Below are 22,996 nucleotides of genomic sequence, written 5' to 3'. Positions count from 1 at the left end.
ATGACCTGAGCTGAAGTCAGATGCTTAACCAACTGACCCACCCAGGCGGCCCTTTATTGCAAATTTTAATTGCAAAATGTTCGTGATATCATGCTATGTAGGAAAAGCAAGTTACAAAGCATTATTTATTTGTAACAGGATAGAATATTTAGTTTAAATAGGCAGTATGTTATGTGTGATTCCAAAGATATCAAGTTCAAAAACAGGCAAAATTAATCTAAAGTGAGAGAAGTCAGAATAATGGTTCCATCTGAAGGGTATGGACTGCAGGGGAATCTGAGAAAGATTTCCAAGTCCTGGAAATGTTCTAGATCTCAATCTTCAAAGTGGTAAATACAGATGTATTGGAAAATAGCCACTAAGCTGAATGCTTAAGACTTAAACACTTTGTAGTATATGTTAAAGAGAACATACCACTCAATATTGTTCTGCACCTTAAGTTTTGTTTGTAATACTACATAATATGTCTTAGAGATCTATCCATTATTAGCACATCTACCTAGAGCAGCTTCAATCTTTTTTGATGGTAACTCCATTGTATGAACAAACCCTGATATATTCAACTACTTCTCTACTGATAGACATTTTGGCTGTGAAATGTCATTTTTTAATACAGCATAAGCAATATCTGAAGTCTAAAACTACCTCAGTGCCAGCCTCATTGATTTGCTCAGCAAATGTATAGAGTGTACCCTATGTGACAGGCCCCAAATAAGATTCTAGAGCTTCAGTGGCAAACAACAGGATGAGCTTCTGCCTTCCCAGAGCTTATCCTGGAGACAGGCCCAGTGGCAATGACAAAGAGTATGATACACACTGCGGCACCTGAAAGAATGTATCTGCCAACAACAAATTGTATATATTTGTAAATCAATATATATGTGTGTACAAATAATTCGAATAAATAATTAATTTTTTTAATATTTGTTTATTTTTGAGGGAGAGAGAGCACAAGTGGGGAGGGGCAGAGAGAGAGGGAGACACAGAATCCAAAGCAGGCTCTAGGCTCTGAGCTGTCAGCACAGAGCCCCCATGTGGGGCTTGAACTCATGGACCACGAGATCATGACCTGAGCCGAAGTCAGATGCTTAACTGACTGAGCCACCCAGATGTCCCTAAGTTTTAAAAAGGATGGATGTAGTTTTTGTCACTGGCTCCTGGCCCAGAGCTTCAAAAGAATGGGATTTCCTGAGTGACAAGAGTGTCTTTGTTTTGGTAGTCATGACTCAAGGTGTGCCCCTATGTAGCTTCAGAATGGTGGGCTGGTCACCAGAAAGACCCAGGCACTTGATCAGAAGATCGGACCTTTACACTTCTGAGGAGGGGAGGGCTCTGGATATTGAGTTTAATTAATCACCTGACCAATGATTTAATCAATCCTGCCTATGGTAATAAAACCCCAACAAAAGCTCTGGACACCTAGGCTCGAGGGAGCTTCCTGGTTGGTGAACATAGTAATGTACCAGGAGATACATCCTTACTCCACGGGAAGAAGGCACAGAAGCTTTGCATTGTTCCCCTAGAATGAACCTGATGTGTCTCTTCATTTGGCTGTTTCTGATCTGTATCCTGGCCCAAGAGCTTCTAAAACTTTGAAATTCCATGAGAAAATTGTCTTTTGTTGTTCAGTATAAGCTCCTTTCAACCATAGGAGAGTTTATGCTCATGAGGTGACTCTTGGTGAGCCCCTAGGTGACTTCAGGATGGGAGCTAGTTGCCAGGACAACTAACATTGTGAATAGAGAGTTGGAAAAATTTCAGCCCCACACCACTCCTCCACTCTTGCCTCTGGGGAAAGGAAAAGGGCTGGAGGTTGAGTTAATCACCAATGGCCAATGGTTTTCTGAGTTCTGTGGGTCATTCTAGTGAATTGTCGAATCTAAGGGAGTCATGAAAAACCCCGAATTTACAGCCAGTTAGTCAGAACTTCAGTTGGCCTGGGGACCCCTAAAGTGTGGCTGGCGATTGCAATGAGGGCAGTCTTGTTGGGACCACTAAGATCTGTTTTTCACTCACAGCAATTAAGTTCTGGCAACAAATGTGTAGATTTTTTTCTCACATCAACAACCAATCCTTCAACCCTCCAGACTTCAGCTGGGTATCCTACAGTTTAATTCAATTCTGACCCTAAATACCTGGAGTTCGCATCAGATCTTACAAGTTAAGGGCTCAGACCCACAAGATCCCCCGCCACACACACACACACACACACACACACACACACACACACACACACACACACTTCAGATGCCAGTCCCAAGTTCATGTTGTTACCTGTGCTTCTGACCAACTTGTTATAAATCAGAGGTTCCCACAACCCTCTCCTCAGGTTCTATAATGGCCCACAGAACTCAGGGAAACACTGTACTTACATTTAGTAGTTAGTTGTAAAGGATATTATAAAAGGTATAGATAATAGCAGGGCAAGGTCTGGATGGGTCCTGACCATAGGAGCTTCTGTGTTAGTAGAGTTAAGGTGTGCCACCCTCCTGGCAGATGGATGCATTTACCAAACCAGAGGCTCTCCAAACTCCATAGTTTAGCGTTTTTATGAAGGTTCCATTACATAGGCATGATGGATTAAACCATTGGCCATTGGTGATTAACTCAACCTCCGGCCCTTTTCCTTTCCCCAGAGGCAAGAGTGGAGGAGTGGTGTGGGGCTGAAATTTCCAACTCTCTATTCACAATGTTAGTTGTCCTGGCAACTAGCTCCCATCCTGAAGTCACCTAGGAGCTCACCAAGAGTCACCTCAGGAGCATAAACTCTCCTATGGTTGAAAGGAGCTTACTTATACTGAACAACAAAAGACAAATTTCTCAGGGAATTTCAAAGTTTTAGAAGCTCTTGGGCCAGGAACTAGGGCAAAGACCAAACACTTATTTCTTATTATATCACCATATCACAGGAACGGAGCCCTTAAACCTGTGTAGCCGGGTCCTAACTCCAGAAGGTTAGCATCAGAATTGAATAAGTACACCCAGCTGAGACTGACAACAGAACACATGCTTTAGGAGAGAAGCCCGGTTAGGTATAAGACCACCCAACCTACAGTGGGTGTTCAGAGAGTCTTTGAGTCACAGCAACTAATTAGGTGCAGTCTCTGCCTGCAGTGAACTTAGGTTATTTGTAAATAGGTTTCTTCTGAACTTTGAAACAGATTTTTCCATAGAAAGAATGTTATAGTAGTGATTCCTATCTCAAACTGCCCCACAAAATGTTATTCAATTTATAACAACACTCTCCAGGGGCACCTGGGTGGCTCAGTTGATTAAGCATCTGACTTCAGCGCCGGTCATGATCTCACAGTTCGTGAGTTCCAGCCCCAAATGAGTTCAAGCCCTATGTCAGGCTCTGTGCTGACAGCTCAGAGCCAGGAGCCTCCTTCAGGTTCTGTGTCTCCCTCTCTCTCTGCCCCCGCCCTCAAAAATAAATGTTAGAAAAAATTTATAACAACACTTTCCAGCAATCCTGTAAACGAAATAGGATTTAACATTTTCAATAAATCACAGAGTTTTGTGTCTTGTAATTGATAATCTTGTCTAAAAAAAAAGCATTATAAAAACCTGAATCTCTGCGAATATATTTCCTTCTCCCATCCACAGATCCTGTGGCCACAGCAAAAGAAGGGGAGTAATTTTTCCCCTCCTTAGAAGTATTAGGCCTTTTCTCAAGGTTCATGAGTTCCAACCCCACATCAAGCTCTGCACTGGTGGGACAGACCCTGCTTGGGATTCTCTCTCTCCCTCTCTCCCTCTCTCTCTCTGCCCCTTCCCCACTTGTGTGTGTTCTCTCTCTCTCTCAAAATAAATAAATAAATAAACTTAAAAAAAAACAACACTATTATCCTTTTGACCAAGCAACTTAACCAAGAAACTTATAGGAAGCCAACTTATATGTAGAAATACTCATGCTATGTAATTACAGGGATGCCTATTAATGTTTTCAGGAATGAAAAATAGTGACAAATGGTCCCTCAAAAGGAGACCAATTAAATAAATTATACTTCAATGGAACCATCCATACAAAAAGTAAAAAGAATCAAGTATGGAAAGATAATGCAAAATATTTTCTTCTATGAAAAGAAAGTTGAAAACCAAATTAGTAGGATTCTATACTTGTAAATACAATATTAACAATATTAGTAAATTAAACTATCTAGTACTATGTTAGAATAGGCTTAGAAATAAATTGGAGGAATAATCCATTCCCAGTGATGGACTCTAAAAGGTTGGGCTTACAAGGACTTTGACCTCTTTCCATTAAATAATTTTGCAAGTGGTTTATTTTTGAAAGCAGGGGGAAAAAAATGAATCCATATCTCTTTCTGTGCTCCTGGCTTGCATACAATGTATTGATGGGAGAGACATAAGCCAGATTTTCAGACTTGATGACTGCTTTGTATGCCTTATTGAATGATCTATGGCATGTTTTTCTTTTTTAATGTTTATTTATTTTTGAGAGAGAAAGAGAGACAGAGTGTAAGCAGGGGAGGGGCAGAGAGAGAAGGAGACACAGAATCTGAAGCAGGCTTCAGGCTCCAAGTTGTCAGCACAGAGGCTGACACCAGGCTTGAACTCATGAACTGTGAGATCATGACCTGAGCCGAAGTTGGACGCTTAACCGACTGAGCCACCCAAGTGCCCCTTTCTTTTTTTTTTTTTTTAAGTTTATTTATTTTGAGAGAGAGAGAGAGAGCATGCACAAGGAAGGGAGGGGCAGAAAGAGAAGGAAAGAGGGAGAGAATTCCAACAGACCCCAGGCCGTCAGCACGGGGCCCTATACGGGGCTCAATCTCACAAACTGTGAGATCACGTCCTGAGCAGAAATCAACAAAAGGCAGATGCCTAACCAACTAAGCCACCCAGGTGCCCCTAGGTTTCTTTCACTCAGCATGTTTTTGAGGTTCATCCACACTGTTGATCACATCAGTAACTCATTTCCTTTTATTGCCTAGAAGCATTCTATCACATGGATATACCATAGTTTGTGTTGATGGACAGTAGAGTTGATTCCAGCTTTTGGCTAATATGGATAAGCTGCTATGAACATTCTGTACAAGTCTGTTGGCAGGGCATGTTTTTATTTCTTTTGGATAAATACTTAGGAGTGGAACTGCTGGATCACATGGTAAGTCTATGTTTCAATCTTACAAGAAACTGCCCAACTGTTTTCCAAAGTGATTATACCATTTAACATTCCCACCAGCAGTGTATGAGCACTGTAGTCGTCCCACATACTTGCCAACTTGGTATAAATACGTTTTCAATAAATAAACAGAAGAATAGTGGTCCTGTCTCCTGGGAAAAACTTCCTTCCCTTGCTTAGGAAATCCAGACATTCTTCTGAATTCAGGCTCTACAGTGGGAGACAACATCACCCAGGGCAGGATAAAGTAAGAATGACAAGCTGAAACTTGCCTTAACTCCCTGGGGGTGTCTTATTTTTTCTTGCCTATATCCAGCAGGGAAAAACAAAACAAAACAAAACAGTTTACCAACATTTTATTTCTGACCCAAAGAGGCAGGCAGGATTGTGGTGATTACAGCGGCAGTAGAAAGGATTTAGATGAGATCTGAGGAAGACCTGGCTCCTGTTTTACTAGGAGACTATTGGGAAAAGAGGATTAGATGCAGCTCCCCTTCAGTGCTGTTTCTCCAGCGGTAGCGGAATTTTAATAGAGCCCTGGGGATAGGTGTTGCCTTATCCTTCCCAGCTCGGCCAAACTCAGGTCCCAGCCAGGATGGGGGCAGGGAATCCCTCTCTTCTGGCCAAAGCTGTCACCTACCTAGTCGGAGAAGCCTGAAGGGACCCTATCCCCAACATTTCCCCACAGCCCCTGTCCTGGGCCCCCTTAATTCCCCACAGTCCTCTGCTCCCTCAGCCACAACCCCTGCCCCGTCTAGGGATTTTCCCCAACCGAATGCAGCTTTTCCTTGTGTCTCCAGTAGCCAACCTCTTTCCTTCCTCCCATGTTTGCTTCTCAGCAGTGCCTGGAGTCACATATTCCTGGCCTGGTGCCCAGCACAGTCTCTGACACATAGAAGGCAATTAATTCATACTTGTGGAATTACATCAAGGTGTTTCTGATGGTTATCTCTAGTTTGGAGTCCTGATGGTTTTCTTTGTGGGCCGCTTCATGATAAACATTAAAAGTTAGTTTGGGCCAAAACAAAACATGTTTTCGTTTAATTGAATTCCATTTCTCTCTTTTGGAGCATCCCAGCCTTCTTTGCACCTTGCTCAGCTGTCCTCCAGCTCCATCTGTCTTTTAGGTCACTGGCCAACCCCCCCCTCCTTGCTGGATCTTCCTGTCACTGTTATGGATGCAGCAAGGGGCAACTTGGCAGGGAGTGAGTCCCTGGCTCCCTGGCATCTCAGCAAACACCATCCCCAACACCTGCACCCTCTCCACTCATCTTCTCAAATACCTCTGGAGGAAGGGACTACTATTGTCTTGTTCTACTGTGTATTAGGCTATCATCAAACACAATAAAGTGCATAAATCTTACGTGTACCATGAAATGTATGATTTATAACAGCTTTATTGAGATATAGTTCATGTATCATACAATTCACCCATTTAAAGTGTTTTGTGGTTTTTAGCATATTCACGAAGTTGTACAATCATGACCAAAATCTAATTCTAGAATACGTTTTTTTTTCAAAAATGTTTATTTATTTTTGAGGGGGAGGGGCAGAGAAAGAGAGAATCTCAAGCAGTCTCTGCACTGTCAGCACAGGCTCAAACTCACGAATCAGGAGATCATGATTTGAGCTCAAATCAAGAGTTGGACAATCAAATGACAGCCACCCAGGCGCACCAGAATTTTTTTTTTAAAGATTTTATTTTAAAGTAGGCTCCATGCCCAACACGGAGCTTAAACTCACAACCCTGAGATCAAGAATCACATACTCTACCAATTGAGCCAGGCAGGTACTCTCATAAGATTTTATTTTATTTTACTTTTATTTTTATTTAAAAAAAAATTTTTTTTTAACATTTATTTATTTTTGAGACAGAGAGAGACAGAGCATGAACGGAGGAGGGGCAGAGAGAGAGGGAGACACAGAATCTGAAGCAGGCTCCAGGCTCTGAGCCGTCAGCCCAGAGCCCGACGTGGGGCTCGAACTCACAGACCATGAGATCGTGACCTGAGCTGAAGTCGGACGCTCAACCGACTGAGCCACCCAGGCGCCCCAGATTTTATTTTTAAGTAATCTCCTCACCCACTGTGAGGCTCAAATTTACAACCCTGACATCAAGAATCTCATGCTCTACTGACTGAGCCAGCCAGGTGCCCATTAATTCTAGAATATTTTTGCCATCCCCAAACAACCTTTGGGGATTGTGAATAGTCACCCCCTATTTTTCCCTTATCTTGGCTCCTGACCCGGTGACCACTAATCTCCTTTGTGTCTTCCCAGATTTGCCTATCCCGGACATTTCACATGAATGGAATTATATAATATGTACACTTTTGTGTCTGGCTTCTTTCACTTAGCATGATACGTTTTCAAGGTTCACCCATGTTGTAGCATGGATCAGTCCTTCATTTCTTTTTACAGCTGAATGATACTCCATTGTAGTGGATATGACCAGATTTTATTTATCTGTTCATCAGTGTGTCCTTCAAAAGTTCCTATGTTTAAGTCCTAATCCCCTAGTACCTCAGAATGTGATTGTATTTGAAGATAGCATCTCCAAGGAGGTAATTGAGTAAAATGATGACAGTAGGGTCATCCAATGTGACTGCTGTCAACGTGTCTTCAGAACAAGAGGAAATTAGGACACAGACACACTGAAAGAAGACCATGTCAAGATACAGGGAGAAGACAGCCATCTACAAGCCAATGAGATAGGCCTCAGAGGATACCAATTCGGCTGAGACCTTGATCTCAGACTTTCCTCTCCAGAACTGTGAGAACATCAGTTTCTGTTGTTTAGGCTGACTGGTCTGTAGTACTTTGTTATGGTAGCTCTAGCAAACTAATTAAGGGTTGTTTCTACTTTTTGTCTTTTATTCATAATGCTGCTGTGAATATTTGCATACAAATTTTTGTGTGGACAAATATTTTCATTTTCCTAGGAGAAATTCCACCTGGGAGTGGTGTTTGCACAGTGAATTTTTACATATGTGTATGCCCATGCTACTACCACCCAGATCAAGAAATAGAAGATTTCTAGCACCAGAAAGTTCCTTTACACTGCATCCCTATCTGTTCACATCCACTGGGTAACCAGTCTTCTGACTTCTACTATTTATGAATAGTTTTTGCCTGTTCCTGAACATCATGTAAATAGAATGACCACTATCCACTCTTTTCTGCCTGACTTCTTTCATGCAATATTTTGATTGTTGTATTCACCCATGTTCTTACATGTAGCCTTAGAGTGTTCATTTTCATTGCTGTATAGCATTCCACAATTTATTAATTATAGTATATGACAGTATATAGTATATTATTTATAGTATATATTACAATCTATTAACTCATTCTACTCTTTTTTATTTTTTCACTTTTTAATTTTTTTTAAATGTTTATTTACTTTTGAAAGAGAAACAGCGTGAGCAGGGGAGGGGCAGAGAGAGGGAGACACAATCTGAAGCGGGCTCCAGGCTCCGAGCTGTCAGCACAGAGCCCAACACCGGGCTCGAAGTCACAAACTGCGAAATCATGAGCTGAGCTGAAGTCAGACGCTTAACCAACTGGGCCACCCAGGCACCCCTACTCTTTTTTTAGATGTTTTTTATTTATTTATTTTTAACATTTATTTATTTTTGAGAGACAGAGAGACAGAGCACAAGTGGGGGAGGGGCAGAGAGAGAAGGAGACACAGAATCTGAAGCAGGTTCCAGGCTCCGAGCTGACAGCACAGAGCCCGACGCGGGGCTCGAACTCACAAACCGTGAGATCATGACCTGAGCTGAAGTTGGACGCTCAACCAACTGAACCACCCAGGTGCCCCTAAATGTTTATTTTTGAGAGAGAGAGAGAGAGAGAGAGAGACAGAGCATGAGCAGGGGAGGGACAGAAAGAGAGGGATACAGAGAAATCAAAGCAGGCTCCAGGCTTTTTGCTGTCAGAACAGAGCCTGCTTGGGATCCTCTGTCCCCCTCTCTGTCTGCCCCTCTCCTTCAGGCTCTCTCTCTCTCTCTCAAAAATAAATAAACATTACAAAAAATATACGACATTCATTTCTTTTTTCAATTTTAACTAGGCTCCATGCCTGATGTGGGGCTTGAACTCACGACTCTGAGATTAAGAGTTGCATGCTCTACCGACTGAGCCAGCCAGGTGCTTCACCACTTATTTCCATTAGGTGTACAGCCAAGAATGGAATTACTAGGCTGAGTTGTGTAATATGCATTTATTTAGCTTTTTCTCATGAAATATTTTATTTATTTATTTTAGTTTTTTTTTTTATGTTTATTTATTTTGAGAGAGAGCAAGGGAAGGGCAGAGAGTAAGGGAGAAAGGAAATCCCAAGCAGGCTCTGCAGAAGCAGCACAGAGCCTAATGTGGGGCTCAGACTAATGAACTGTGAGATCATGACCCAAGGCAAAACCAAGAATCAGACACTCAACTGACTGAGCCACCCGGGTGCCCCAAGATTTTATTTTATTTTTATTTTTAAAGTTTATTTTGAGAGAGAGGGGGGAGGGGCAGAGAGAGAGGGAGATAGAGAATCTCAAGTAGGCTCTGTGTTATCAGTGCAGAGCTGGACAAAGGGCTTGAATCCAAGAAGAGTGAGATCAAGACCTGAGCAGAAATCAAGAGTCAGACATACAACCAATTGAGCCACCCAGGCACCCCTTATTTTTAAGTAATCTCTATACCCAACATGGAGCTCGAACTCACAACCCCAAGATCGAGAGTCACATGCTCTACTGACTGAGCCAGCCAGGCACCCCTAGCTTTTGCTTATTAAAAGTTCCAGCCAGGGGCGCCTGGGTGGCTCAGTCAGTTAAGTGTCCGACTTTGGCTCAGATCATGATCTTTCGGCTCATGAGTTCGAGCCCTGCACCTGGCTCTGTGCTGACAGCTCAGAGCCTGGAGTCTGCTTCAGATCCTGTCTCCCTCTCTCTCTCTCTTCCCCTCCCCTGCTCATGCTCTGTCTCTGCCTTTCTCTCTCTCTCTCTCAAAAGTAAACAAACATTAAAAAAAAAAAGTTCCAGTCACTGGGGGCACCTGGGTGGTTAAGCATCCAACTCTTGATTTTGCCTCAGGTCGTGATCTCACACATTGAGCTCTGCGCCTGGGCTGACAGCCTGGGGGCTTCTTGGGTTTCTCTCTGCTCCTCCCCTGCTTCAGCACACTTTCTCGCATGGTCTCTCTCTCTCTCTCTCTCAAAATAAATAAACATTAAAAAAAAGTTCCAGCCACGTATGTGCCTATAAATATTTCCAGTTCTTGAGAGTTGATTTTCAAGTATTTACACTTTGTTTCATTTTTTTTTCCACCTGCAAGTCTTGGGATTCTATCTTCTTATATTTCTTAGTGACCCCAGGAGATGTCATTAGCCTGTCATTTGATGGTTACCAAGAGGGGCTTAGACAATTGATAAGCTGGAAAGAGGAAATAGGGCCTCTACTTGTGGGTAAGGGGGTGGAACGTAGCTATTAGGGAGGCAACCCACAGTATCTGCCCCAGGAAGGGCACTCATCACACATATTTACCCTGTTGATGGAGGTAGGACTTTCAGGGAGGGCTTTAAACATCCACTTTGTTTGCTACTTTGCACATGGTCACAAGTATATTCATCTACTGCTAGAGGAATACTTGTGAAATCACTGCTAAAAACCAATTTCCTCATCAAGGTGCCAGGCCCCAGAATGTTTACATTATTTTGTCAATTCTGAAGTAGGTGTGGGGTGGGGGGAAGGGCGTGGCTAGGAAACTCAGCTGACAACTGGGTACTCATACATATTCATAACAAGAATGGAGATTGTACCTGAGTTCTCAGAGCATGCTGGGAAATTTTCGAGTGCCTGGTTTAGTAGGCAGAATTCCCAGAAGCTGCTGCTCCCTTTGCCTGATGCCTTCCTCATCCCTTAGATGCTTGCACAGTGCCCTTCTAGTGTTGAGAGGAGGAGACATCTTAGGATCATTTGCGTTGTGGTCTGCTTTTCCAGAAAACCTCTCAGTTCTCTCACCCTGATGCTGCCTAGGAAAGTACTTCTCATTTCCTAGAGGGAAAAACATTAATGTTTAAATTGTATTTTTCAGAGGGTTGTTTGAGGGCTGGCAGGATTAGCATCCTTTGGGGCAGGGAAAATGCTTGTAAAAATGCAGGTGCCCAGGCCCACTCCCCACCTATTAGATACAAATTTCTGTGGTGGGGTCCCCGAATATTCATTTTAGAAGTTTGTGGGTGATTCTTATGCTCAATGAAGTTAGAGAACCCTCTGGCTTAAGCGATCAATTAAAGGAAAATCAATAACACAGACATATTCTTGAAACTATATCCAGTCCCATCCACCTGCTCCCACCAAACTGAGTATCTTGACTTTTACCTACCCACCCTTGCCCCACTAGGACTTCTCAAATACTGTTTCTTTCTGCTACAACCCATCTGATTTCCCTCATCCTTCAAGGCTTAGTTTTAACGTCACATATTCCTAGAAATCTTTCCAGAACTCTGTGTAAGGTGCCTCTCCTCTGGTTCCTATTGCTTCCTGTGATTATCCCAGAACCCCTGGAAAGCTGCAATATTGTTGTCCAAGCAGACACCTGTCTGTCCCATTGTACTGTTGGAGAAATGAATAAAGTACCGCACCAAAGATGGCTGATGGGACTAAAACAAGCTCTGGTCTCTAGCTTAGAGACCCCTTTTCCGGGTTCTTCCTGCCCTGTTTGCCATGTGCGCGAAAACCCACCATGGATGTGGAAGCTGACAACTATAAATTACCCTTCCCACTTGCATTCGGGGCTCAGATCTTTGGAGAAACAGTCTCCTCTGAGCCCACCGGTGTTAAATAAATCTCCAATCCACCAAGATCTCTGAGTGTCATTCGTTTTTTCTGCCAGTGTTCCAGCCTGGTTCCGTAACAGTATTGAACCAGTTCCTGGAAGACTGGGCAGACTTTTTTTTTTTTTCTTAAAAAAAAAATTTTTTTTTTAACGTTTATTTATTTTTGAGACAGAGAGAGACACAGCGTGAATGGGGGAGGGTCAGAGAGAGGGAGACACAGAATCTGAAACAGGCTCCAGGCTCTGAGCTGTCAGCACAGAGCCCGACGCGGGGCTTGAACTCATGGACCTCGAGATCATGACCTGATCCGAAGTCGGCCGCTTAACCGACTGAGCCACCCAGGCGCCCCAGACGTTTTTTTTTTTCATGGGCATAGCTGGCACCTAGCATAGGGTGGGGCACACAGTAGGCACTCAGTAAATGTTGAATAAAGGCAAGAATTACCTATTATGACTAATGCTTTTTATGCCAATTTAAGAAATCCTTGCCTCCCTCACCACAAAGATATTTTCCTGTTTTCTTCTAGAAGCCCTGTTGTTTTACCTTTTACATTTAGGTCTACGACCCATCTTGAATTAATATTTGTGAACGGCATGAGGTAGGGGTAAAGAGTTTTTTTGTTTGTTTTGAGGTGAAGATTTTTTTTCTATTAAATTTTACTTGGGCCTTTGTCATAAATCCAGTGACCATCCATGTAGGAATCTATTTCTGGACTCTTTGTTCTACTAATCTGTTTGTCTATCTTAAGCCAATATCACACTACCTTAATGATTATAGCTTTAACATAAGTCCTGAAATCTGGTAATATAAAATCCTCCTCCTGGGGCGCCTGGGTGGCTCAGTTGGTCAAGCATCCAACTTCAGCTCAGGTCATGATCTCACGGTTCATGAGTTCGAGTCCTGTGTCGGGCTCTGTGCTGACAGCTCAGAGCCTACAGCCTGCTTCAAAGTCTGTGTGTCCCTCCGTCTCTCTCTGCCCTTCCTCTGCTCCTGCTCTGTCTCTGTCTCTCTCTCAAAAATAAACATTAAAAAAATTTTTTTAAATCCTCCTCCTGTGTTCCTCTTTTTCAAGATTATCTTGGCTATTTTAGGTCATTTGCATCTGCATACAAATTTTAGAATTAGGGGTGCCTGGGTGGCTCATTGGGTTAAGTGCCCGACTTCAGCTCGGGTCATGATCTCATGGTTTGTGAGTTTGAGCCCCACATCGGGGTCTGTGCTGACAGCTCAGAGCCTGGAGCCTGCTTTGGATTGTGTGTCTCCCTCTCTCTCTGCCCCTCCCCCGCTTGCGCTGTCTCTCTCTTTCTCTCTCAAAAATAAATAAACGTTAAAAAAATTTTAGAATCAGTCAGTGAATTTCCTGACTGGTTTTACTCTGTTATCTCTTATGCTTTATCTTACCAGAAAATTGACCACACAGCAGGAAATTGCATTATTTCCTAGAGGCTCTTAATTTTTTTTTTTTTCCAGAGGCTCCTTCATTTTAAATCAAGGGCCAACTCTTTGGCATCCAAGCAGCCAAATGCAGCTAACAAGGCTCTCCCCAGAGTTCAGCAACTCAGAGGCTGAATAGAGCAAGTCCAGATTTAGAACACAGAATCCAGCGTGCTTGGCAAATTCCTTCTTTGTGGCCCCCAGCTTTGACCTGCCCTTGAAGGGAGCCTATAAACTGTTCCATGACTAGACAGAAGTGCATATGGAAATTTAATACATGATAAAGATGGCATTGTGTGCTTTGGGAAAAAGATGGATTATTCAACAAATGAGGTTTGGAGCAACTGGAAAAGATAAAACAAGACTGGAACCCTGTGTCATTATTCATACTGAAATAAAGTTCAAATTGACCAAGGACTTAAATTTTAAAAACAAAACCATAAAAATACCAGGAGAACTAACAAAGGAATTTTAAAATAATAGTGGAGTGGGGAAATGCTACAAAAAATAAAACATTTCTTCACTATAAAACAACCCATGTCCCCCAAATGAAAAAGCAAACAATACACTGGAAAAAATATGTGAAACACCTGTTTATGGCATAAGGCTAATTTCCTTAATATATAAAGGGTGACTATAAATTAATAACAAAAGACTAACACTCTGAAAAAAATGGAAACAGGACATGACCAGGTTGATAAAAGAAAATGCATTACCAATCGGTCTCAAACAGATGAAAATATGCTAAATATCATTCATAACCTGAGAAACATGAGTTAGAATTACACTGAGATATCATTTTTCACTGTGAGATTGTCAAAGATACAAAAGTTTGAGAGCACACTGTGGCAAGGGAAATTGGCATTTCTACATACTGGTTGTGGGAATATAAACTGGTACAACCTTTGCGAGGTGCTATTAGGGAATACTGATTCCAATGTTAGGTGAAAAGAACAACTTACAGAAGCAGATGAATAGTATGATAACATGGAATTTTTAAAGAAAGCAAAACTATCATATATTGTTCATGCATATATACATATGCAATAAAAATATTAAAACATGGAAGGAAAAATGCCTGCCAATAGCATAATAGTGGTTATCTCTGGAGAAGTAGGGAGGGGGAGAGGTAAAGAATTGTATGTACAATATCAAATCTCTATGCTTGCAAAATGTTAATGTTTGTTAGAACTGTGTAATATGTATACATGGGTACTCTCACAGATCTTGAAACATTTGAACATTTTTTTAAATTAAAAAATATAGTTTATAGAAGGATATTATTAGGGTGATGGAAATGTTCTAAAATCTGATTATTGGAATGGTTCCACAACTCTGTAAATGTACTAAAAATCATTGAATTGTGCACTTAAAACGGGTGAATTTTATGGTATGTAAGTCATATTTCAATAAAATTGGTATAAAAATGATAGAGATAGCTCACAAAAAGTTCACATTCATATATTCATATTTGCTTTGTTTTATTAAAAAAGTAATTAAAATGAGCACCTGGCTGGCTCAGTTGGGAGAGCATATGACTCTTGATCTCAGAGTTGTGAATTCATGCCTCAAATTGGTTATAGAGCTTACCTGAAAAAAAATTAAAATGAAATCCATCTTAAAAATATATAAATGTAAAAAAACAAAATGAGATCCATTCTTTCCGAATTTGGAAACTGGGCTGGGCAATTTGGCATTCGTGTGCCCCCTGGTGGACAGAATTGGAAGTGCTGGGATGGATTAAAGAGCTAGGAGGCCTCGGACCTATCCTTTCTTTTCCTGATGAGGAAAATGAGTGAGGCCCAGGGTTATACTGCGAATTACTGGCCTAACCAAGACCATGACCCTGGTTCTCCCAACTCTTATCTCCAGGTTCTGTGTTTGTCTTGAACTCTACCTTTAATTCTGTGCCTGCTTTGTACTTTTGGTTTTTTTATGCTAAGTAAGTGTTTGGACCCAAGCCTGTTTGATTTCAGAGCCAGAATTTTACTCTACTGTCAAAGTGCAGGGAATCAACTGTGAAAACTGAAATATATCACTTTTATTCCATGAAGGATTAGGATTAGGTATTGAAACATATCCATCAAGGGGCACCTGGCTGGCTTAGTCGGAACAGCATGTGACTCTTAATTTCTGGGTTGTGAGTTCAAGCCCCACGGTGGGTGCAGAGATTACTAAAAAAATAAATAAATAAACCTAAAAAAGGAAAGTAACATATCCATCCAGATGGGAAAATAAAAACAAAGAAAAATTAGAAAAGTCATTGGGTGGAGACACCCATAACCAGTCCAACCAGTCCCCCATGCCGTGTCACCCAGCTTTCAGGCACAACGCACTTATGTGTCTCATGCCCTTAAACAAGAGTTTCTCACCAGAGCAAATCTGCCACCAAATATGACAAGAATGAAGGGCGTACCCCCTTTTTCTAAGTCAAGAAAATGGAAACTACCTTTGAATGAGCACCTGCTGTATGCCAAGCATTTCCTCATAATGTAACGTTGGCTCTAAAAATTTTGAGTTCCAACTTGTACAGCACAAAAGATGGGCTTTTGGCTCCCGTGGGGGTCATCTCCTTTGTTACCTGAAATGATTTAGGTCTGTCAAAGGGTGTGGAGGCTGCCTCTCAGGCAGGAGCAGGTAAGGACAAGCCCAGAGCCAGGTCACTGCTTCAGCCTTAGGTGTTGAGGACATGGGGTAGGAATGGGAAATAAGAAAGGCCAATTCATCCTACTTGGATGCCAAAGAGGCTTTTGGGGTGGAGGGAAACACATTCCACCCAGAACAGTGACTCAAGGATCTAGAGGCCTCGGTCTGAGAGGTCCATAACGCCCTGGCTTTGCCAAGTGCAGGGAACAGGGTACTGAGCCTGACAGTGTTCTTCTGGGGCAAGGCCAACAAAGGTAATCTGAGAATGTATCTGAGTAACCACAGTCCTGGCCAGAAGCCTCATATGTGCCCCTACTTGAAGGTGCTGTATTTTTCCATTCTGGGAAATTCTTAAAACGCAGGTGACTCACCAGCTCTTTCATTTACACCAAAGATGAGCCCCAGTCCTCCTCCCTCCTCTCTCCTTTCCAAGCCCAACCTCAGCCTGGTCCTACCTGGCCAAATCATCTCAGAATAATCCTGCAGTCAGTTTACCTAGGCTCTCACCCTCCACTCTTGCTGGTTAGCATGATTTGGGGAGCATGGATTCCTCCTTGGGATAGGGTTGCCAGATTTAGCAAATAAAAATATAGGATATCTGGTTAAACATAAATTTCAGACAAACAATGAATATAATTTTAGTATTAAAACTCCCAAATACTGCATTTTATTTTACCTGACATTCTATCCTGGGAGTATTTAAATTTCTTTCATTACTCTAGATCAGGGTTCAACAAACTTATTCTGTAAAGGACCAGATAGAAAATGTTTTAGCCTTGTTGGGTCACTGTTGCAACTACTCAACTCTGCTTTTGTAGCACCAAAGCAGCTATAGACAATACATAAATAAATAGATGTGTCTGTGTTCTACAGAATTTTCTTTATGGACATTGACCTTTGGATTTTATACAATTTTCACGTTATGAAGTATTATTCTTCTGTTGATATTATTCCCAGCCATTAAGAAATGTAAAAACCAACGCACCTGGGTGGGCCAGTCGGTTGAGTGTCTGACTCGATGTCGGCTTAGGTCATGATCCCAGAGTCATGGGATCGAGCCCAGTGTCAGGCTCCACGCAGAGCATGGAACATGCTTGAGACTTTCTCTCTCTCTCTCTCTCTCTCTCTCTCTCTCTCTCCTCCTCTCCCCCTTGCTCATGCTCTCTCTCAAATTAAAAAAAAATAATAAATAGTTAAAACCATTCTTAGCTTACAGGTTGTACAAAAACTGGTAGAAAGCTAGATTTGGCCTATTGGTCATAGTCTGCCTACCTCTGATCTAAAGCCAAAGAATTCAACTTTTGTCTGGATCCGAATCACTAGAGGATTTATAACAACACAGATGGCTGGGCCCCACTCATAGAGTTTCTGATTCAGTAGGTCCGGGGCAGTGCCTAAGAATTTATATTTCTTTCTCTTTTTTTAAAATGTTTATTTATTTTTTTGAGAGAGAGAGACAAGGTGAGTAAGGGAGGGCAGAGAAAGAGGGAGACACAGATCTGAAGCAGGCTCCAGGCTCCAAGCTGTCAGCACAGAGCCCGATGCGGGGCTTGAACTCACAAACCATGAGATCGTGACCTGAGCCGAAGTCAGATGCTCAACTGACTGAGCCACCCAGGTGCCCCTCTTTTTTTTTTTTTTTTAATGTTTATTTATTTATTTTTTTAGAGAGACAGAAACAGAGCGTGCGCAGGGGAGGGGCAGACAGAGAGGGAGACGCAGAATCTGAAGCAGGCTCCAGGCTCTGAACTGTGATGACAGCTCAGAGCCTGACACGGGGCTCGAATTCATAGACCACAAGATCATGACCTGAGCTGAAGTCGGACGCTCAACAGACTGAGCCACCCAGATGCCCCAGAATTTGCATTTCTAACAAGTTCCCAGGTGCTGCTGATACTGCTAATGGGGGACCACACTGACCTAGGAAAAAACCACATACCCATAATGCCAACCTATCTGCAGTCTTTTATTTATTTATTTCTTTAAAAGATTTTTATTTTGGGGGCACCTGAGTGGCTCAGTTGGTTAAGCGTTGAACTCTCAATTCAGCTCAGGTCATGATCTGGCAGTTTGTGAGTTTGAGCTGCTTGGGATTCTCTCTCCCTCTTTCTGCCCCTCCCTTGGTCTCTCTCTCTCTCTCAAAAACAAATAAACATTAAAAAAAGATTTAAAAAAAAATTTTTTTTTTAACGTTTATTTATTTTTGGGACAGAGAGAGACAGAGCATGAACGGGGGAGGGGCAGAGAGAGAGGGAGACACAGAATCGGAAGCAGGCTCCAGGCTCTGAGCCGTCAGCCCAGAGCCCGACGCGGGGCTCGAACTCACGGACCGCGAGATCGTGACCTGAGCTGAAGTCGGATGCTTAACCGACTGAGCCACCCAGGCGCCCCTGAAAAAAGATTTTTATTTTTAAATAATCTCTACACCCAACATGGGGTTCAAACTTACAACCCAGAGATCAAGACTCACACACTCTACTGACTGAGCCGGCCAGGCACCCCTACCTGGAGTATTTTAAAGCCTCCTCAGCATTAGGAATGATTTTCCACACAGATCACAGACTTTATCTTTGTTTGAGAGCCTCCCATTCTCAGTAAGAATTTCTCTATGCACTTGCTACTGGAATTTTCTCTTTCAGCTAGCCTTGGGATACAGTTAGGCCGAGAGTTTCTCATACATTTGGTTTTGAATAAATAGCTCTCCTCAATTATTAAAGATGATGCATTTACGGGGCACCTGGGTGGTTCAGTTGGTTGAGCGATCGACTTTGGCTCAAGTCATAATCTCACGGTTAATGAGTTCGAGCCCCGCATCAGGCTCACTGCTGTCAGCACAGAGCCTGCTTTGGATCCTCTGTCCCCCTTGCTCTCTGTCCCTTCCCTGCTTGCTCTCTCTCTCTCTCTTACACACACACAAATAAATAAAACATTAAAAAATGGTGCATTTAAAATATTTTGTGGGGTGCCTGACTGGCTCAGTCAGTAGAGCATGTGACACTTGATCTCAGGGTTGTGAGTGCAAGCCTCACATTGGGCATAGAGATTGCTTTAAAAAACATCTTTTATTTTGTAGTAATTTTAGATTTACAGAAAAGTTGAAAAGATGGTAAAGTTTATATACTCCTTGCTCAGTTTTTTTTTCAGTGTTCATTAATGTTAACATCTTACATTACCAGTGTACAAGAGGCCGACATTAGCACAAACTGTTAACTCTAGACTTTATTTGAATTTCAACTGTTTTTCCACTAATGCCCTTTTTCTGTCCCAGGATCTCACATTACTTTAGTTGGCATGTCTCCTTAGGTTCCTCTGACCTGTGAGTTTTTCTGTTTCCTTAGTTTTCATGACCTTGACAGTTTTGAAGAGTACTGGTCAGATATCTTGTAGAATGTCACTCAAATTAGATTTGTTAAATGTTTTCCTCATGATTACTCTGAGGTTATGGGTTTCCTGCAAAAATTCTACAGAAGTGAAGTTCCTTTCTCATCATCTCATATTGAAGGTATATGATATGAACATGAATTATTACTGGTAATGTTAACTTTGATCACTTAGTTAAGGTAGTTTTTACCAGGTTTCTTAACTGTGAAGTTATTATTTTTCCTTTTCTATACTTAACTCTTTGGAGATTAGTAATTCCAGAGTGTGGATTTCACCAGACTTACTGTGTGACCTTGGGCAAACTATCTAATATCTCTATGTTCCAAATTTTTCATTTCTTCCTCCCCAATTCTCATTTTATTATTATTAAAAAAAATTTTTTTTTACATTTGTTTATTTTTGAGAGACAGAGTGAGACAAAGTGACAATGTGGGAGAGGCAGAGAGAGAGGGAGACACAGGATCAGAAGCAGGCTCCAGGCTCTGAGCTGTCAGCACAGAGCCTGACGCGGGGCTTGAACCCACAGACCGTGAGATCATGACCTGAGTTGAAGTTGGACGCTCAACCGACTGAGCCACCCAGGCGCCCCTATTATTTTTTTTAAATTAAAAAAAAAAAAATTAGCACCTTTTTTAATGTTTATTTTTATTTTGAGAAAGAGAGAGAGCAGGGGAGAGGTAGAGAGAGAGAATCCCAAGCAGGCTCCACACTGTCAGCATGAACCCAACTCGGGGCTTGATCTCACAAACCATGAGCTCAGGATCTGAGCTGAAACCAAGAGTCAGACACTCAACCGACTGAACCACCCAGGTGCCCACCAAATTCTCATTTTAAAATGAAGATCAAAATGATACCTATTCCACCAGTTTGTAAGAGTGAAATGAGAAGATACATGTGAAAGAGCTTAGCACAGTCTCTGGCACATAAGTGCTCAATAAATTCACACTATTATTATTGTTACTATTATCATTAGGTTTTTTTTCTAGGCATGTATATTTAAATTTTAATAGCAATCGTCGTGGGGTGCCTGGGTGGTTTATTCGGTTCAGCATCCAACTTCGGCTCAGTCATGACTCGAGGTTCAGGAGTTCAAGCCCCACAAGGTGCTTGTCGCTGTCAGTGCAGAGCTCACTTCAGATCCTCTGTTAACCACCCCCTCCCCCCGCCCCAGCTTACACTCTCTCAAAAAGAAATAAACATTAAAAAAAATAAATAAATTTAATAGCAATTGTTAACTTGCTGTTATGGTGGATTCTAGAGACTTTTGAAGGGCATCTGTGGGTTGTCAGTAAAGTGTGTGGCTATTGATCTTAGGGCTTTTTTTAATTGAATTTTATTTTATTTTATTTTTAAAAAATTTTTAATGTTTATTTATTTTTGAGAGAGAGAGAGAGAGACAGAGTGAGCCAAGAAGGGGCAAAGAGAGAGAGGGAGACAAAGAATCCAAATTAGGCTCCAGGCTCTGAGCTGTCAGCCCAGAGCCCGACACGGGGCTCGAATCCACGAACCATGAGATCATGACCGGAGCCAAAGTCTGGTGCTTAACCGACTGAGCCACCCAGGCATCCCTGGATCTCAGGGTTTTAAGTTCGAGCCCCACACTGGGTGTACAGTTTACTTAAAAATAAAATCTTTCAAAAAAAAAAAAGTAAATAATGACTTTTGATCTATATCCTTTAATTGGTATTTTTCAAAGAGTGGTCCTCAGATTGAATTAGAACCTCTGGGAGTAGAATCCAGGAAATGTTTATCAAGTTCCCCAAGGGATTCTGATATGCACTGAAGTTGAAGGATCATTTCCTTGGACACTAAAAAGCCCAGAAAGGGAGAGGGAAGGAACACCAGTAGAAGGGGTCAACCCCAGCTGTAGTGCAGGGGTTGACTCTACTCAGAAAGACCTGAGTTTGAATCATAGTGACTAGTGTGGCATTAAGTTATGACCCTAATGAGCTTGGCACACCTAAGTGGTTCCCTCCCTCTCCCACTCCAAGTCTTTAAAAAAAAATTTTTTTTTTAACGTTTATTCATTTTTGAGAGAGAGAGAGAGAGAGAGCGCACAAGTGGGGGTAGGGCAGAGAGAGAGAGAGAGAGACAGAATCCGAAGCAGGCTCCAGGCTCTGAACTGTCAGCACAGAGCCCAACGCGGGGCTGGAACTCTTGACGGTGAGATCATGACCTGAGCTGAAGTTGGACACTTAACAGACTGAGCCACCCAGGTGCCCCCCACTCCAAGGCTTTTAAATATTTATTTATTTTTGAAAGAGAGAGAGAGAGAGAGAGAGAGAATGGGGAAGGGCCAGAACGAAAGGGAGAAACTCCCAAGCAGGCTCTGCTCTGTCAATGCAGAGTTGGATGTGGGGCTCGAACCCATGAACCATGGGATCATGACCCCAGCTGAAATCAAGAGTTGGTTGCTCAAGGGGTGCCTGGGTCACTCAGTCAGTTAAGTGTCTGACTCTTGATTTCAGCTGGGGTCATGATCTCACCGACTGTGGGTTCCAGGCAGCATCGGGTTCTGTGCTGACAGTGTGGAACCTGCTTGAGTCTCTATGTCTCTCTGCCCCTCTCCTATCTCAAAATAAATAAATAAACTTAAAAAAAAAAATTGGTCGCTCAACCAACTGAGCCACCGAGGAGCCCCTCCCGCTCCCAGTCTTTGACAATTGTCACTTTTTCAGCTAGGCTTTCCCTGACCACATTATACACATTAAAAAAATGTCTCCCACTTCCACTCCCCAGTCCCTGTTTTTTCTCAGACTCATTCATCACCACCTAATATACTATTTTATTTGTGTCTCTTCCACTACAAGTAAAGCTCCATGAAATCTTTGTCTATTTACTGATGTAGCTTCCGTGCCTAAAACAGAAGGTGGCACATGATAGGCAGTCAGTAACTATGTATTGTATGATTTGAATTACTGTTTCCCTCCAGTTTTATTAAGGTGCAATTGACAAACCGATTGGTTTACTATTAATCTAGGACGCTTCTTAGCTGGCTGAGCCCCATGCGAGGGATGAAAGGATCTTGAACTTCTCAGGCAGATTTTTACTGTTGATAAGCCCCCTCCCTTTTTTTTTTTTTTTTTTTAAGTCAGCTCGGTGCCCAACGTGGGTCTTGAACTCCCAATCCCACCCCCTCGCCCCAGATCAAGAGTCGCATGCTCTACCGGACTGAGCCAGCCAGGCGCCCCTGATCACCCCCTTCCCCTACTGTCCCCTGGGTCACTCACCCAGAGGAGTTCCCGGTTCCCCAACAATTACTCAGACGAGTCTAACTGTTCCTCCTTCGGGTACAGAGGATAAATACGACAAGCAGGAGCAGCCGAGCCCCAACTCTGATCAAGAGTTTTCCTATCCTTTCCTCACTACTCAGTACTTGACTCGGAAGGGATTTCAACACGAATAGCTGCTTCTTCCAGCCAGGTTGATTCCATCAGCACAATGGAGAAAAGTTTCCTACAGAAGACAGCACTGCGGTACCCACAGGGATCCGCGGGTGGGGGATAGGGGGTGGGGGTGGGGCTTCCCTTTCCGCGCAGGCGCCTTTTGTCGCAGCT

The 22,996-nt window shown here is 42.5% G+C and overlaps 1 long non-coding RNA gene across 1 annotated transcript; it reads right to left on the bottom strand.

Annotated features, from left to right (window-relative positions):
- Positions 1–9,676: 9,676 nt before the first annotated feature.
- Positions 9,677–22,938, bottom strand: LOC122232533. The gene is made up of 3 exons (XR_006209873.1): positions 22,670–22,938; positions 10,959–11,193; positions 9,677–9,766 (listed from the first exon to the last, which is right to left on the bottom strand). It is a non-coding gene; the product is annotated as an uncharacterized LOC122232533 (long non-coding RNA).
- Positions 22,939–22,996: the final 58 nt, after the last annotated feature.

This window comes from Panthera tigris, chromosome D3 (assembly GCF_018350195.1).
Source record: "Panthera tigris isolate Pti1 chromosome D3, P.tigris_Pti1_mat1.1, whole genome shotgun sequence".
Classification (NCBI taxonomy): Eukaryota; Metazoa; Chordata; class Mammalia; order Carnivora; family Felidae; genus Panthera; species Panthera tigris.
This window is presented reverse-complemented; position numbering and strand designations above follow the sequence as displayed.